The 15,297-nt window shown below is 40.8% G+C and overlaps 1 protein-coding gene across 1 annotated transcript in view; it reads right to left on the bottom strand.

Moving 5' to 3' along the window:
- plxna2 (plexin A2) overlaps positions 1 to 13,063 on the bottom strand; it is a 166,234-nt gene extending 153,171 nt beyond the window's left edge. The window contains exon 1 of the mRNA XM_085395036.1: positions 12,477 to 13,063. The gene's annotated coding sequence lies outside the window, so the exon portion shown is untranslated. The remainder of the gene's footprint in view (positions 1 to 12,476) is intronic.
- Positions 13,064 to 15,297: the final 2,234 nt, after the last annotated feature.

Below are 15,297 nucleotides of genomic sequence, written 5' to 3'. Positions count from 1 at the left end.
AGCATACGAGTGGAGCTAAAAGACAATTTCCATATACTGGAGAGATAAAGGAAGAGTCCTACAAGCTGCGTTACACAGAGTGTTGGGATGTAAAAAGCTCCATTTACTCATGTGTTGACTGGCTGAAGCACTTTCAAACAATTATATTTTCTTTCAATAATTATTTTTTGTTTCGCTGCCACAAAAAGACTAATTAACCATTTTCTTTCAAAAGTCATCAGGCTATTGACCAAGTTCTTATTTTGATCACTGAAAAGCATTTCATAATCTGTGTATTAGGCATATAGTACACATCTTCCAGGCCGCTTAGATCAATTTTTCCAAGCATCAGCATACGCACTGTGATGAAGTACAGGGATCAGTAAAGAGATCCAATACTCGCCAGGTTGAAAGCGGCGCCACGGACACAAACGACCAGGGAATAGTAAAGATCTAGAGACTTCACTTGGCTAGCTTGCTTGTTGCTTGGTCCACTCTGCTGCTGCGTCAGCTCTGGGCTGGGTATTGCTCTTTTTGATGAACTACGGAAATGTAAACAGCCTAAATGTCAATATAATTGACTGATGTAACCACAATAACTACACACCAATATTATTTACAAGCAAAGCATGTGTGTGAAATGCCTATAATGTACACGATCTGTGACTACAGAGCTGCTCTGAGTGTGTCAGAGCTGTATGAAGAGCTACTATAGCCATTCTGGGAATAAGTGCTTCACACTCATTTTCACAGGCCAGAGACTCCCGAGTCTCTCTCCCTGCTCTTGCTGCAGATATAACATGTAGACAGGCAGGCCATCTGTATTCTTCAGGCAGACACCAGAGACCATATTTTATATGTGGCCACCCAGCCTTATATAACCGTCTGTCAGTAGTGTTCTTGTACGACATCTTGATATAGTCACCCAAAGAGCAAAGAGGCTTGGATCTCTGGAAGGCATAGCGTAGAAGTAATCGCATATACTTGCATGTACAGAAGTAGGTCTCAACGGGGTATTACAACAAACAAAAATACAAAAAAATAAATAAATAAATAAATAAATCAGAGAACGAATTTCCCAAATCCAGCTGAAGTATTAACTAGACTGTAATTCTAACAACGCTTTGACTGCATGTAAAATGTTGGGCATGAGAAATACTTGGATAGAGGACTTATCTTGGAGTATTCTGCCTTTCCTTAGTCACCAAATCACTTTTACAAGCCCAGCCTCCCCCTTTCTCAAGCTAAATGTAGCGGTTGTATTCTGAGCATTAAAATTGATCAAAGACTAATCTCTGCTAGAACGATGATTAAAATTACAATTACAAGACCTCCTTGTTAAGGGCGTAAAGTAAGCAGGGACCGGATCCCAGATTGCAAGATGCAGAGACATAAAGACAGAAAGTCAAAAAAGAAAAGTGCAATAAACAGAGGAGAGCGTGAAAGGAAAGACCAAGAGAAACAAAGACACGACTCAAAAACAGACAGAGGAATAATAAATGAACATAAATCAAAGAAACGAGCTTTCCTAACTTGGTCACTATGACCAATGCCAAACCAAGACTCTGAATTCCTCTGTGGCAGCTTCTCCCTCAGTAACTCTTTCTTTAGGCCGCACACATAGATGATGAAGCTCAGGGAGAAATGCTGTGGCTTCACTACTTTAAATGTGATCATAGTCTGCAGGTTTAGTAGAGCAGTAAAATGAAGTTTCAACAAGTAGGCCAGCTCGCTGCATTCAACAGATAAATCTCACTGAACTCTTTCAATGATTAGTGTGCTATTGCAGAATATATGATGAAACTAAAGCCCACAATGGAGTCACCATAAACACAGCAGTGGGCAAACAGAGTATTTCTCTCTATCACCAGATTCTGTCATTTCTTAGTTGGGGGATATGGGGAGGCAAAACACTGGATTGAGTACTTAGCAGCCACCCTTTTTAGCCAAACAAAACAGCCCTGCTGGTGCTGCTTCCCATAAACTACATCAGCAGTAGAGAAAACATATAATCATACTCCAGCAAAAAACTGCAATAACAGGAAAGAGAAAAACGATAAAAATCGACTATTTGCTACCCTCGAGAAAATGTAACCAAGGGGGGGGGGGGAAAAGCCCCATTCAGCATTTCATCAGTAACATAAATAGGAGCAGCTGGGGCAGAATAACATGCTGAAGTGGGCTAATTAGGACACTTGGTGGTTGGTTCACTGCTGTTTCAGTCTGCCTAGGACCCACTAAGAAAGAGTGTGTTTTCCCATTAGTCTGGAGTATTACACTTCAACACACACCTACATCATCTACAAGGATGTAGATGCAGATCCGGTGAGATCACCAAAGCATGGTTAGTCAGCTGATCCCAGGTCTTCAGTTTTCCTTAACTAGCCCAGTGCAAATGTTCTCAGTGGGTTTGTTTTTTTTATACCTCTCTCTGGCAAATGGTGCCCTTCACTCCTACGAAAACAGCCTTGTCTTCCGGTTCCGTCACTCCCTTCCAGCTTCCTCTTCTCTTCCTGTCTGACTCGGTATCACAAGCAAAAATCCCAGACCTCCCCGTTTCTTCCTTTGTTTTATAAAAGAGGCTGGGAATGCTGCATTTCACTGGTACTGGGAACCCTTTGAGAATTAAGTGTGACCCTGTGACCTTGATGAGTCACGATCAAGGTGCTGACAAACAGGAGCAATACGCCAGTTTTTCAATTAAGAAGCTCTGATTCTGTGTTTATAGAGGTTGATCACATGCATCCAAGACACAAATCTAAAATCATGATCCGAGTCAGAAAATCTCAACAAGATGAAGTCTTAGTAACAGCATCAAGTGCAGAGCAAACTCATAAATGACATCTCACTGTTGGTTATGTTCAGTATAGCTGCATTTACATTCTGCAACCACTTTCTCTTCCTGGGAAACACCCTTTATTGTCAAACATTACAAGAAGACGCATGCTGTTTGAAGCACATTTTTTTAGCTTGTGTTTTAAAGGCTTTGCACTAAATTAACGTAACAATATCTCCTGCAGCGAAATCATTCTGGCTAGTCTTCAGCCTGCAGTTTCATTCTGCTTCCTTTGCTTTCCCTTTTCTAACTGGTTGTTTCAAGTAATAGTATGCAAACACAGGTGGAGTTGTTTACATTGACACAGAGCTACTGTACATTTTCTGCACCACAGGGAGCCAAGCAAGCAGAGACACCCCATTTTAGCTTTTTTTAGACTTTAAGCCATTGAAGCTACTAATGCTTTGTTGAACACAACCCCAAAACACTGTGCCTCAACAAAATAAACAAAGCAAAGGGGTCCTTTATCAGGCAAGTCCATGTCTGTGCACACTGCAGCGAAATAAGCATGTCTGTGCGCCCTGAAATGATGGAAAGTATACGTATGCACATTCTCACTCTATTCAACAGTAACATAATGCCCAGTAGCCCGTTCCTGTTTTCCATTTTGTAATTTTCCTTTTGGTTTGACGATGCAAAGCAGAATGCAGGCCATGGTCCCAAAACACAGGTGAATGCAAAAATGCGCTACGATTTCCCAGCCATATGCCAGTACCCTCTGGCATGCCTCCACCCACCTTTGCAGCTTCTCCCTTTCACAGGAAAGGAAGGTGAAGAGAAGAGGCAGACAGATGAGTGGAGAGTGGACACAGAGGATATGATACTGCATTATGTAAATCCCCAGAACAAATAAAACATGGACACTTTCAGTGTGTAGCTAAAAAATAAATTACTCTACTTCTGTTTAAAAAAAAAAAATGCTGAATAAGGACACTCTTTGGGGGACTTAAAGTCATGCAAAAGCAAATTATTTTTCATTCAACAGTATGTGCACAAAAATATGCCTGAAACATTGTGCATACTTTGTAAATAAATGCAAATCCACCTCACCTATTCACCCCTGTCAGGTTGAACATGTTTTCTGAGAAATGTGGGGGAGGACTTGCGGCAGCAAAGGCAACGCGGCTTGTGTAAAGTACTTAACGGTAAACATTGTACTTACACGCTCAGAGATGCCTTCTGCAGAGAGAAAAATATTTCTAATTCCCAGCTTTACTCTAGCTCTTACTGCAAGATGAATGAGGAAATAAAGATGTGTCTAGTAAAACTGGGCCTGTAGTGGCAATAACGTGTCAAATATCCTTTGAATGCACCTTCTGTGTGGATAATGTATTAACTTCTATAGCATAATTCCCTAACTGGAGCAGATTAAGACAAGAAAGGATGCTCATTCATTGCTTTCAAGTACAAACCTGCCCAGTCAATCCTCAGTTTTCTCACTCTCTCTGCTTACTCACCTCCCTTCTTCCACTTTGCCTCCCTTAGGCAGTAAGATGTTTCAGAGCAGTCATGTTTAATCAACATCTTCATGGACAACACAGGGATTTCAAACGGTCCACGGCAAAAGGTTTGGTTGTCACAATCTGAATAATTGTCTCATATCTTGTTTCATTCTCCTTAAACATTACATTCTTGCCCTGCACAAAAAAAAAAAAAAAAAAGTAATGTATGCAAAATTACTGTTGAATTTTTGAAACATATGCACAGGTTTATTTTGTTGTTACCACAATAAATATGCCAGTAACTTTTTCTATCCCAGCAGGCTTGGGCAATCTGCATACAGCTGAGCCCGCTTCACTCCAAGTGAAGCAGAGAAAGTGGTGATGATGTTGTAGGAGACAAGCCTGCACCACTAAGGCATGACAAACTCTGATGGAAACAATAGTGTCCGAGGAGGAAGCCAGAAAAGGCGCGCCTCTCCAAGTGTTTCCACCAGAGTGATGAAAATCTTGTTGAAAGTGAAATAAGTTTCAGAATATCCCCTGACACATTCACTGTGGCTCAAAACAAAGAAAACTATTTGGATGTCAAAATGAATATATATTTATATTTTTTTTTTTAAAAACTATGAGGCTAAAAACAGTTCATCTACAAGGCTACGAGAAAAACAGGTGGAGGAAAAGGAATACGCGATCTGTCAGCTCGAAATGAGAAACTCTTGAGCTGAGAGACTTAACTTAAAAAAAATCCAGATACTTCAGTATCAGTGGAAACGTGCCAAGAATTTAGACTCAGTGATCGTATTAGAAAAGACAGAAGTCGTTTTTAATTAAAGATGAGATAGTTTAAGCTAAGATGAGACATAGAACACTGAAATATTTTTAAATAAAAAGGTTAAAGCTAAACCTTTCCATGAAGTATTTTGTTTTCTTAACAGGCTATGTAAGGCCAGTTTGTGGCCTGTGTTGTTTTGGAAAACTGTAAATGTCCAAAAGGCAACAACAACAGCAATAGTAGCAGTAGTGGTAGAGGTAATTATAAACTGCTAGTAAATGAGGCCAAACGCCCACAACTTGTGTTGCAGCTGATGGTCGAAAATGTGATGAATTTTGATTATGTGTTTAGCATGGCATCACATCACATGATAATAATTTTCTTTGTAGGTAACAAGAAGATATTGCTGTCATCTTTCATATATCATTGGTTATGACAGAGGAAGAAAAACATGCCTGTCTGGGTGAGCTCCTGCTGAGTTCATGCAGCGTTCCTCTTTGATAGCAAAGGGCACTAGGAAGTAAGGGTGGTGGAACAACAACATCCAACATTCCCATTATAGATTCACCTTGTTAATATAAACACTGTACAGTGTGATTCACAGTGATAACTTTTGCTGATTCATTTTGACACGACACATTCCCCTAAAAGTCACTGCTAAAAAAAAAAAAAAAGAAAAAGGAAGAGGTTTTTGCTTCCTCAGTATCCCACACATTTCACAAAGCCCTATGCTTATGGTGTGCTGAGCTGTAATCTAAAAGGTTGGGCAGAGGTGAAAAATCAACAACAAAAGCAATTACATTCATAAAGTGTTATTAATGGTTTGGGTCACAGCAAGTTGGGAAAGTAACGACATGTCCTCACAGACTTTGTGTGGGCTTCATGACAAGCTGCCTCCCTTTTTTAAGTACCTTTCATCCCTTTTCTCCTGCTGGTTTCAGTGTGTGGATCAGAGTCACGGATTCATGCATAAACATAAATGTTATCCCAGAGGAGTATTCATTTCCTCTGGCGTGGACACTATAAATCACCTTGGGCCAAAGTAAAGAGTCTGCAGTCTACAGACTGGCGGCACAAACTCTAGTCCAGACTGTTTTTTTTTCATCATGCATCCAGGATCTTTCTTCCTGTACCTTCAGAAACTGATCAAGCATTCAAGTAAGAAAGAAAAGAAAAAAAAATTTAAATTACATGTGAAGTTTTGCAAGTAGAAGCCAACTCATTAATTGTTTTCCTTTTTGCCTCTATCAAAATTGCAAGGAAATAAGAAGCCACAGTGGGGCAGATTCTGTGTTTTGAAGTTGTGGGAGTTTCAAGGTCTTTCATCATCAATTTAGCACAATTTACTTTGGTCGACGACAGTGGAAAAAGCTAATCAGGAAGATGTGTGTGCACGCAACAGAAGGAACAAGATAGCAGAGGAAGGGGGAGGACTTTTCCAGACAGTTTCTGTTTGCGATCTAACTCAGGAACAACTTTAGAAGGCCTTATTTCCCCTTTTTTCTTCTGTTTTCTTTCTATTGAAGGATGAGGATGACTCAAAGATCCTGCCTCATACTGAGAGAAGATATCAACCCAGATAAGGCCACAGCTGAGTGCAAAATAGTAACAAGACAGCACAAGTGCAAGCACCAACATGTCACTGAGTGTTGGAGCCCAATGAGGGAATTTTAGCTTTTGTTCGATGCTAACATTTTTTCAGTCAATACACTAACTACAGAGAAAATTAAGTGCACGTAAATTCACAGATTTTCTTCATTTTACAATTCCAGAGCAAATACTTACATTGTTTGACAGTTGTAAGGGGTAATGGCCATAACAGCCCCTTTGAGTTGAAAGCGGTTCTAGTTGTAATTGGCCTCAGTTTATATGGGAGGGACAAAGCTGCCATTGGCCGGACTCCCCTATAGCACATGAGCAGACTAGACAAGTAATGTCTGCACCCCTTTTCCTGTAGTAACCATGGTAACAGTGGCAGGCAGGGGCATCCTCATCACCAGGGGGCAGTGTGGGCAGCGCAGCATGTTGTTACCCTTACTGCCTACCCTGGTATATCGTCTTGAACATGCACACAGACCCACACACACACACACACACACAAACAACACACAAAGTGCCACACAGTCAAACTAAAATAAATTAAAATGGACACAAACACATGGATCTGTGAACATATGACACACACACACACACAGTCATCTGCTCCTGACAGCTGCCCCTTGGCGCCTAACAGAAGCCCCCTCCCACCCTGCCTCTCCTTTTGTTGCTCACTTATTGTTGAGTTTTCCACCAAACAAAAACGCACATCCTCCCTTGACACCAGCTAATTGATTATTGATGGTGCCAGGCTAAACTGACTTATATTCAAATACATGTGAAAGGAGAAAATGGTAGAGACAATGCATTCAGTGCCTTTCATGAAAATGAAGTCAGTCAAGGTATTTGGATGTAAAGCTTGAGGTCTCTCTTGTCTCTTGTTTTGTAGCTGCTGTAGCTTCATAGGCAACCTTGGAAGCAGTTTGAGGACTAAAGCGAACGAGGAGGAAGAATATAGTTAGTGATCTGGAAAACGGTGGTTGGAGAAATAAAAATCATAAAAGCCTTGATGGCTTGCTGGGGTGACAGTCTGACTTCCAGCCGGTGAGAAGATCAGTGACAAACAAACAGCCAGACTTGTTATTCTGCGGGTACCTATGCCATGATTCCTGCCCTTATCACTGGCATCGCGTAATTTTGTTACACGTGGTAAATATAGGATGGTTTGTGACAGCAGAGATCAGATAAAGTGAGAGTGCCTGGGCAGGGGAATGTGGAAATGGGGCTGAATGCCTAAACAGGCTGTTGTGTGAAGGAGAGAGACTGATGATTGTGGCAGGCAGATTGAGGCACTAAAGAATGGCAGAATCAAGGGATCCTGTCCCATGGAAATGTGTCATGAAGTCAGTTCTATTAACATCTTAATAAAGGCTTCCCAGGCCCTGGAGAGCATTCGTGAGCAGACTGCCTTCTCCTCTCACATAGAGGCCCAAAGCTGCTGCTGCTGCAGCAGCATGTCAAGGAGAGAACAGTTAAGTTCTGCCAGTATTGCATTGTAAGAGTGTTAGGCTTCCCAAAGGAGCAGCCTAAATGCCTACCCACAAACATGCTCCACTAAATTCCTTTATTCCCCTTTCCCTCTACTTTCATTTACTGTCCATTTCTCCATCTGTTGGATTTAGTGGCCCTACAAAAGGCTTTGTTTCAGCAAGCTGGCAAGCTTTGGGACAGCAGAGTGTGCATTGGGGTTCACTGCTAAACTTGCCACCATCAATAGGGAGAGCAGGATCTGGACTGGCCACGGCTGCACGGCAGAGGGATGACTGTTAACCATTCCCTCTTGGTCCTCTGATGAGACCGGCTGGAGCCTGTCTGGAAGCTGGAGACACACACACACAGCCTATATCTTGTTGGGGGAAAAAAAAGCCTACAGCTTGACAGATATGGGGAAACAAACTCTCTCAACAGGCTTATCACAGAGTTACAGAGAATAAAAGTCCCAGCACGGTAACTGCTACAGCAGAAAAGGTGGCTTTTTTCTTTCAAGTACTCACTGTATATGATGAAAAATGAAATGCAAAGTGGCATTGATTTTTGCACTCTGTGCTATGTGTTGTTCATACTGAGCAAGCTGCTACTTAACAATGTAGTGGCCTGTAGTCATCAATTTAAAATGGTTTCAACGATTCAATAAGTCACTGAAGGCAACAAGCACAACTACTCAAGATGATGAAAACGGCTACAGCAGCATGACTAGACCATTAAATGTAGCCCTGTGGTGTTTTCAAACATCTGCCATTGTGTGGAAATTATCAAAGAGTAATTCTGTCCTGTATCTTCCCTGGCATCTATAGGTTCAAAATATCAGGGGAACTTCTTTAAATGAGGATATAAAAACACAGAAAGCAGAACAACGGATTGAGTATTAGATAACAGTTTTTTTTTTTTAATGGGTACAGAGTGTTGAATAGCTCTTTCTGCACTAAGAAATTGAAAAAACACTTCATAATGATGCCTCACCAATATCTGAGAATCAAAAGTTTCTTGTGGTGTAATCCACAAGCAGAGCTCCAGACTTTCACTCCTAATTTAACATATAAGCCGTTGTACAAACGTTTGATAGGATAATCATCACCTAAAGAAACTCTCTCTACTTGGAATCTGATGCAAGACTCATCAGAGATCAGTTTTAAAAAAAAACTTTTTACAATCAGTATCCAGAGGGGAGAGAGCAAGCACGGAAGATATAAATTGAGCAGAGTAGTGGTTGTGATCTTCTGCTTTTCACTGAAGCCAACCAAACTCATCACAGACTAAATGTTCTCCCTGGCTCCACTTGATCATTATCACCAAAGATCCAGATCTCTCTTATGTCAATTCTGTTTCTCTCGCTCACAGACACAGACACACACACTCAACATAAATACAGATTCCAGACACAAGCATGTGCATAGCAAGGCTGAGTGAGCGGAGCGTGTGTGGGTCAAGTAGATTGAGATCTCTGTTGTGACAGCTGGACAGTTGAGAGGTTCAGATAAACAGCCCACAGTGAGGGAAGACAGGAGGCCAATTGCATTAAAACAAACACTCAGTATTTGTACACTCTATCAGATAGGAAAGAGAGGACCTATATCTATAAGAGAATGAGTCGGTGAACCCACAAAAGCACCGTTATCAGCATGTGTTCAAGTGTTTATGTATGTGTGAAACCAAAAGACAGTTGGGATAGTGGGGGTTGTTGTAAGCTTGGGGTGGGGGGGGGGGGGGGGGGGGGGGTGTTCGGAATACACAGCCGCTGAGCACATTTGCAGTATTCACTCATTAAGAAATAGGTCAAGGATTCTGCCTGCATGCGTAGCGACTTGTCAAAATCTCTCAAGCTAAATTGTGGCGAGTCTGGCTGCCTTAAGGGGGGAATCCAAAGAGGAGCAAGCGGCATGCTGTGTGAATGCTGGTGGTGAGAAAAGCAGCAACAACTCATTCAGCAGCAAATTGTGCTTTTAAAAAACTGCTCTGAGTATCAGCACGGCTGCTAAAGAGTCCAAGTAAAAGGACTCGACCGGAGAGGGGTTGTGTGTTCACATTATAGCCAAATAATTAACTCAGCTCCTTGTTTAGACTCTTTGCTCTTCATCAACAGAGGACGCTCTTGAGCCAGCAAGAGTTTGTCGCAGATACTGATGGATGCTGATGGTGGCAGCGGTAGCTGTAGCGACAGGCAGCCTTGTCCAGGAGATTATGATGCCTTAGACTCTCTTCAAACAAGGCAGAGCACATTAGAGGACAAGCTTCTCTTAAGAAACTGATATAGGTCATTCATTTAAACAAAGCAAATGAAATTCCAAAATATGTTTGGCATGAAGACAATATCCAGAATAATTCAAACAAAAATGCATCTATGCTGTACGCTGCTCAGACTACACTATTAAAGAATGAGAGATTGAAACATTCCCTGGGGAAATCTAGAGGTAAAGTACAGACCTATGCAAATCACTCCAGAATGCACTGCTGATGACACAGCGACACTAAATATCTAATCAAAATAGCCCCTTATAAAGAGGTAAAGTGGGGAAGCAGCGGCAGAGAAGCATCAACAAAGCTTGATCTAACTTTGTCCAGTCAAAGCAATTTCTCTCCAGCTTGGTGAGGTTAACCTTATTGATTGGATGGATGTGTGATGTTTTGGTTCTCAAAAGGCGTTCTTGAACGGCATGAGTTCAAAGACTTCACTTGAAAGCAATTCATTGAGCAGAATTCTTAACATTTCTGCTTATATCCTCCATTATTTGAAAGGGGAACAAATGAACTGAAATTCTATGCTCTCAGAAATATTTCACATGATGAACAGCAGAAATGTTTTTAACTAACAGTAATACAGACATGGGTTACAGAAGATTCATAAATGATAAAAAATAAAGTTGAACTAAAATAGAAAATAGCATAGTCATATAGCAGCTGCTGGCTGGTCAATCGGATAATGAAAGCACCACAATATTACAGAATGTCTCCTTTTTCTTCATTAGATTGGAGTTAATTGGGTGAATATAATCAGAATGTGATAATCAAACCAATGCTGAGTGCTGGTTTGTTCTTCCAAAGGCAGCAATTTCCACCCTGGTGGTTGCTTTGGGGTCAAACTACTGTTTCATTTTGAGATGGATATTAAAATAATTATCTGAATGGGTCACGCTTCAGATGCAAAAAAAACCTGATTGCACCAAGAAGGAAGGGGTTTTGATTGCACAAGCCGAGGGATTAATATGCTACCCATCAGCCGTAGCAGATGTAAGTCATTTTCATGCAAATGTAAGGCAATTTTCTACTTAAGACAACATTTATTTTCTTTAGAGTCATTGTCATGGGTGCTTGCTGGTGAACTGGCAGTCAGACAGGGAAGGAAGATTTGTAGGTGCATCTGCTGATCTGGACAGACGAGGTCTGAAGTCAACCTGGAATACTAAATTGTTGCCAGCTGGCACTATTACATTACGTTGTTGTTGTTTTCAGTGTTATAGTTTAGGTTTTTGATTTTGCCACTTGAGAATGAGGCAACAAAAGTGGCAAAATTTGCATAATGTCACGTTGTGAGACCAAGTCATTTTGAAGTGAGATATTTAACAATCTCCAAGTCATTCTGACTTTAAATTCATAGATCACTTGTTGCAGAAAGGCAAGGATCCAGATCTGTAACCTGTTACCTGCCAGTATATCAAAAGTAATAACTATGTGTAGTCAAAAGCAAATTTTGATTCTTTGTTAACACACAAAGGCTATTTCCTGAGGATACTGTGTGGAAGACCATGCATGTGTAATTGTGAGACGCCAACAAGGTCAACAAATCAAAATTATTAGAAAGCCAAGCTCTGTGATGACTGCAAGCAACGCATTATAAGCACTCTAAAAATAACTCCTCTGGTCAAGTAAGTTCATTATATACTTACACAATCAGAAGAAACTAACAAGCAAGAATGATGCTAACCTTATGATGTATCACCTCAGTAAAACCTACTGTAATCCAGTAATTCTTATGTACTGTGAGGCAACCAAATTCTAATGAATAGGGGAAAGAAGGAGAGTAAATGGCATTAATGTAAAAGATTACAGACCAACGACTGTGCGTAAAGCCTTTTGTTGATCTAACTGCAGTGCTTTTAAATGCATAAACCCCGCACGGTATTTACAATGCCACCTTGTCATTCTAGTGGGAGCAGTGGCAACGATACAATGTACCCCAGCACTGCACACAGCCTGCAGCCTGAGATGAAAAATGCCTCTCCACAGTTGACTCTCCGCAGTGTCGGATATTAGCTCTTTGAGGAACAGAGTGGCTGACAGTCATAGGGGATTTACGCAAATATTTGTGCCCGGTAAGGCTGATTTAGCCTTAACGAGCGTGCTGATCATCACTCACCTCTTCATTTAAAGTGAATCTCCCGGTTATCCCTATCCTGTTCCCTCCAATGCTGCTGCTGTCTTCTGGGCTTTAACTGATGCGCTGGACTCGCTTCAGTTCCAAAGCGGGTAAGAAATGTTTCCAAATGCTCGAGCAGGTCAAACTGTCCCTTTCAGGATAGTTTTAATAGTCAGTAGCCTACTTCTTCCAATTTATAAATACTGCCTGTACGCATACGGAACCTGTGAAGGGACGGCGTCATTCATTGAAGTTGAAACCTTCGTCGTCGCCGGTAATTCCGAATTCAGCGCGTAAACTTCGTGGCAGAGCCTTCACCATCTGAACTGACCTGTTACTTTACCAGACCATGTCACAGAAACGGCACATTCCTTCAGTTTGGCATTCACCGTCCTCCGAGCTGCTCTGTAGGACATGAAGGTTATGTACAAGCCGTGGCCAGAGTTGCCATCATCTGGCGTTGTGATTTCGCAGCATCGGTTCAGACCCGCAGCGTGGCTTTCTCACAGGGCTCTGCCGGACTCATAGAAATCGGCTCCATCAATGTACAGTAGTCTGTGTATGCTGCCTGTAGCTGGCACACTGCGCTTTTAGACCCAGCCCCCTCACACTCCTCACGCTCATTATGGTGTTAACTGTTTCCGCCCAAACATTAATCATACATAAAAGAAATAAACATTTACGTCGGCTACCATTTAATAATTCACCAGTTTTAGTACAAAACGTGGAGTTATAAAAAGTAAAAGATTTTAAACGTTAATATTTAATCACACACACATACAAACACAAACACGGCGGGTTAGAGAAATGTGCAGAGCACCATCTACCCACCTGCCAAATTACATTTTTACCAAAAATAACAACAATAAAAATAATATGCTTCAGTAAATATACACTAAAGTTCTGTAGCGTATTAAGCATGATTAAGAGTTTGGAAAATTCTTTTAACAAATGTCTAGTTGTAGTTTTCTTTTTAGGAATCGCCTATATAACTATAAGATATTTGTATCACAATTATGAAAAAGAAAAAAATCTTACCTATGACAGCATTTTGTCCTTGCAGAGCACACTGAAGCCGGTGTCGGTGGCATGTGCTCGTCCAGCTCTGTTTCTGTTAGAGTACTGCCATCTATGGATTAAACTGTGAACATACTTCTCGCTCCATCTCTCTCGCTATCTCTCTCTCTCGCTCTCACTATCTCTTATATTTTTGGCATTTTACATTTATGACATTTTACAAAAAGAATCATTATTTCTTTTTGGGTTTATTTTCTCTTCATCTGTGTATTTATTGCCCCACTCAACAGCTGATCTGAGCAGTTATGGAGTGTTCCAAGTTTGGAAATGATACTCACAAAAAACAAAGCGTTTTCTAATCCTTAAATCTTTTCCTAAAATGCGTGATATTAGTGACAAATCGCCTTGAAGTTATGGTATGTTGCCAGATGCCCATGCTTTGTCTCCTCTTTCTGCTGCAGTGTCTGTTTTGATTAGTTTGGTTGTGTGCGTGTGTGGTTTTTAGCTCTAGAAAAAATGTTTCTAGTGTTTTAGACTTCAGTATCAGCTATGTTCTATTTAGTTTGAAGACATTCAAGAATCTTTGACATGACATATTAGCATTTTCCCCTAAATGCTTTGATCAGTGATACTTTTAATGCTCTTTGCATGTGGCACTGAGTGGGTCACTGGGCAATGCTGTAGTTACCAGTAGAAAAGCTACTGTATTTGAGTTTATTAAGCTAAAAAACACTAAGCTAATGCCATTCAGCCCATGGATTTTGCACTTCAGACCTGTGATTGTTTGTCCACTTCCTGTCCAGCAGGGATTCTTGAGTCAGTAACCAAGCAGTGTTGGCTTTTAACACTGAACAGCCATTGCTTTCAGATACATAAACAGTAACATTGTTTAGTTATGAAGAAGTTCAATATATTTAATTTTGTTACTAGTATATTTTTCATTCATATCCTGCAATTTGATCAAACCTTTCTGCCTGGTACTTTTGTACCCATATGGTCCGTGGTAGGAGCTTCTTTTTTTTTGTACATGCAGAGAGCAAAGCGAGAGTCAAATTCTTTTTTTGTGTGCACAAACTTGGTCAAATAAAGATGATTCAGATTCAGATTTCTTCTATTTTTAACCTCACTTCAAGGTAACATCATGTGAAGTTGGCTGTAAATGTTTGCATTTTGAGGAGATTTTGACTTTTCCAACCAGAGACACTGATGTTTATCTGTGCATGAAACAGACATGAGGTACTAAAAAAAATAAAGGTGGACTGCATGTATCCACACACATATCTGCAAGTGTACATAAAATAAAAACATAAAATAAAAATGAAACTGCTGCAACCGGTTTATATTTTGAAGATATGCTAAATTTCAGAGCAGCCTCAAAAAAGTTGAGCAGTTGGTATTGGTATTGCATTAACTGGATCAGCTTGTACAATGCAATGTGTATATTTATTATATATTTGTGTATCATATTGTGTTCTGTTGCAGTAACTCACAGTAATTACTTTGAACTAGTTATACCACAACCCCCTCACCTTCTCTTGCATTTGTACGCTCAGTGGCTTATGACAAAAAGTAGGCTATCCACATCTTCTGACGCATCAATAATGCAGTGTAGTGAAAAACTAGCCCGGATCTGCCATCAAAACTATTGCAAAACTGCCAGGAGGAAGAAGATGTGGAACAACCAGCGTAAGTACACTAAAAGCACAGCGCCCACTTAAAGACAGGGTCAATAGCTGGAGGGTGTCCATATTGGAATTCCACCGCACTGCCTCTCAAATGGATCTTAGTCAACCCTGGGCAGCAG

Source organism: Rhamphochromis longiceps, linkage group LG20 (genome assembly GCF_057381845.1).
Source record: "Rhamphochromis longiceps isolate RC_006_pf linkage group LG20, R_longiceps_female_GT1.1, whole genome shotgun sequence".
Classification (NCBI taxonomy): domain Eukaryota; kingdom Metazoa; phylum Chordata; class Actinopteri; order Cichliformes; family Cichlidae; genus Rhamphochromis; species Rhamphochromis longiceps.
The sequence above is the reverse complement of the archived record's forward strand: the minus strand, read 5'-3'. Positions and strand labels throughout refer to the sequence as shown.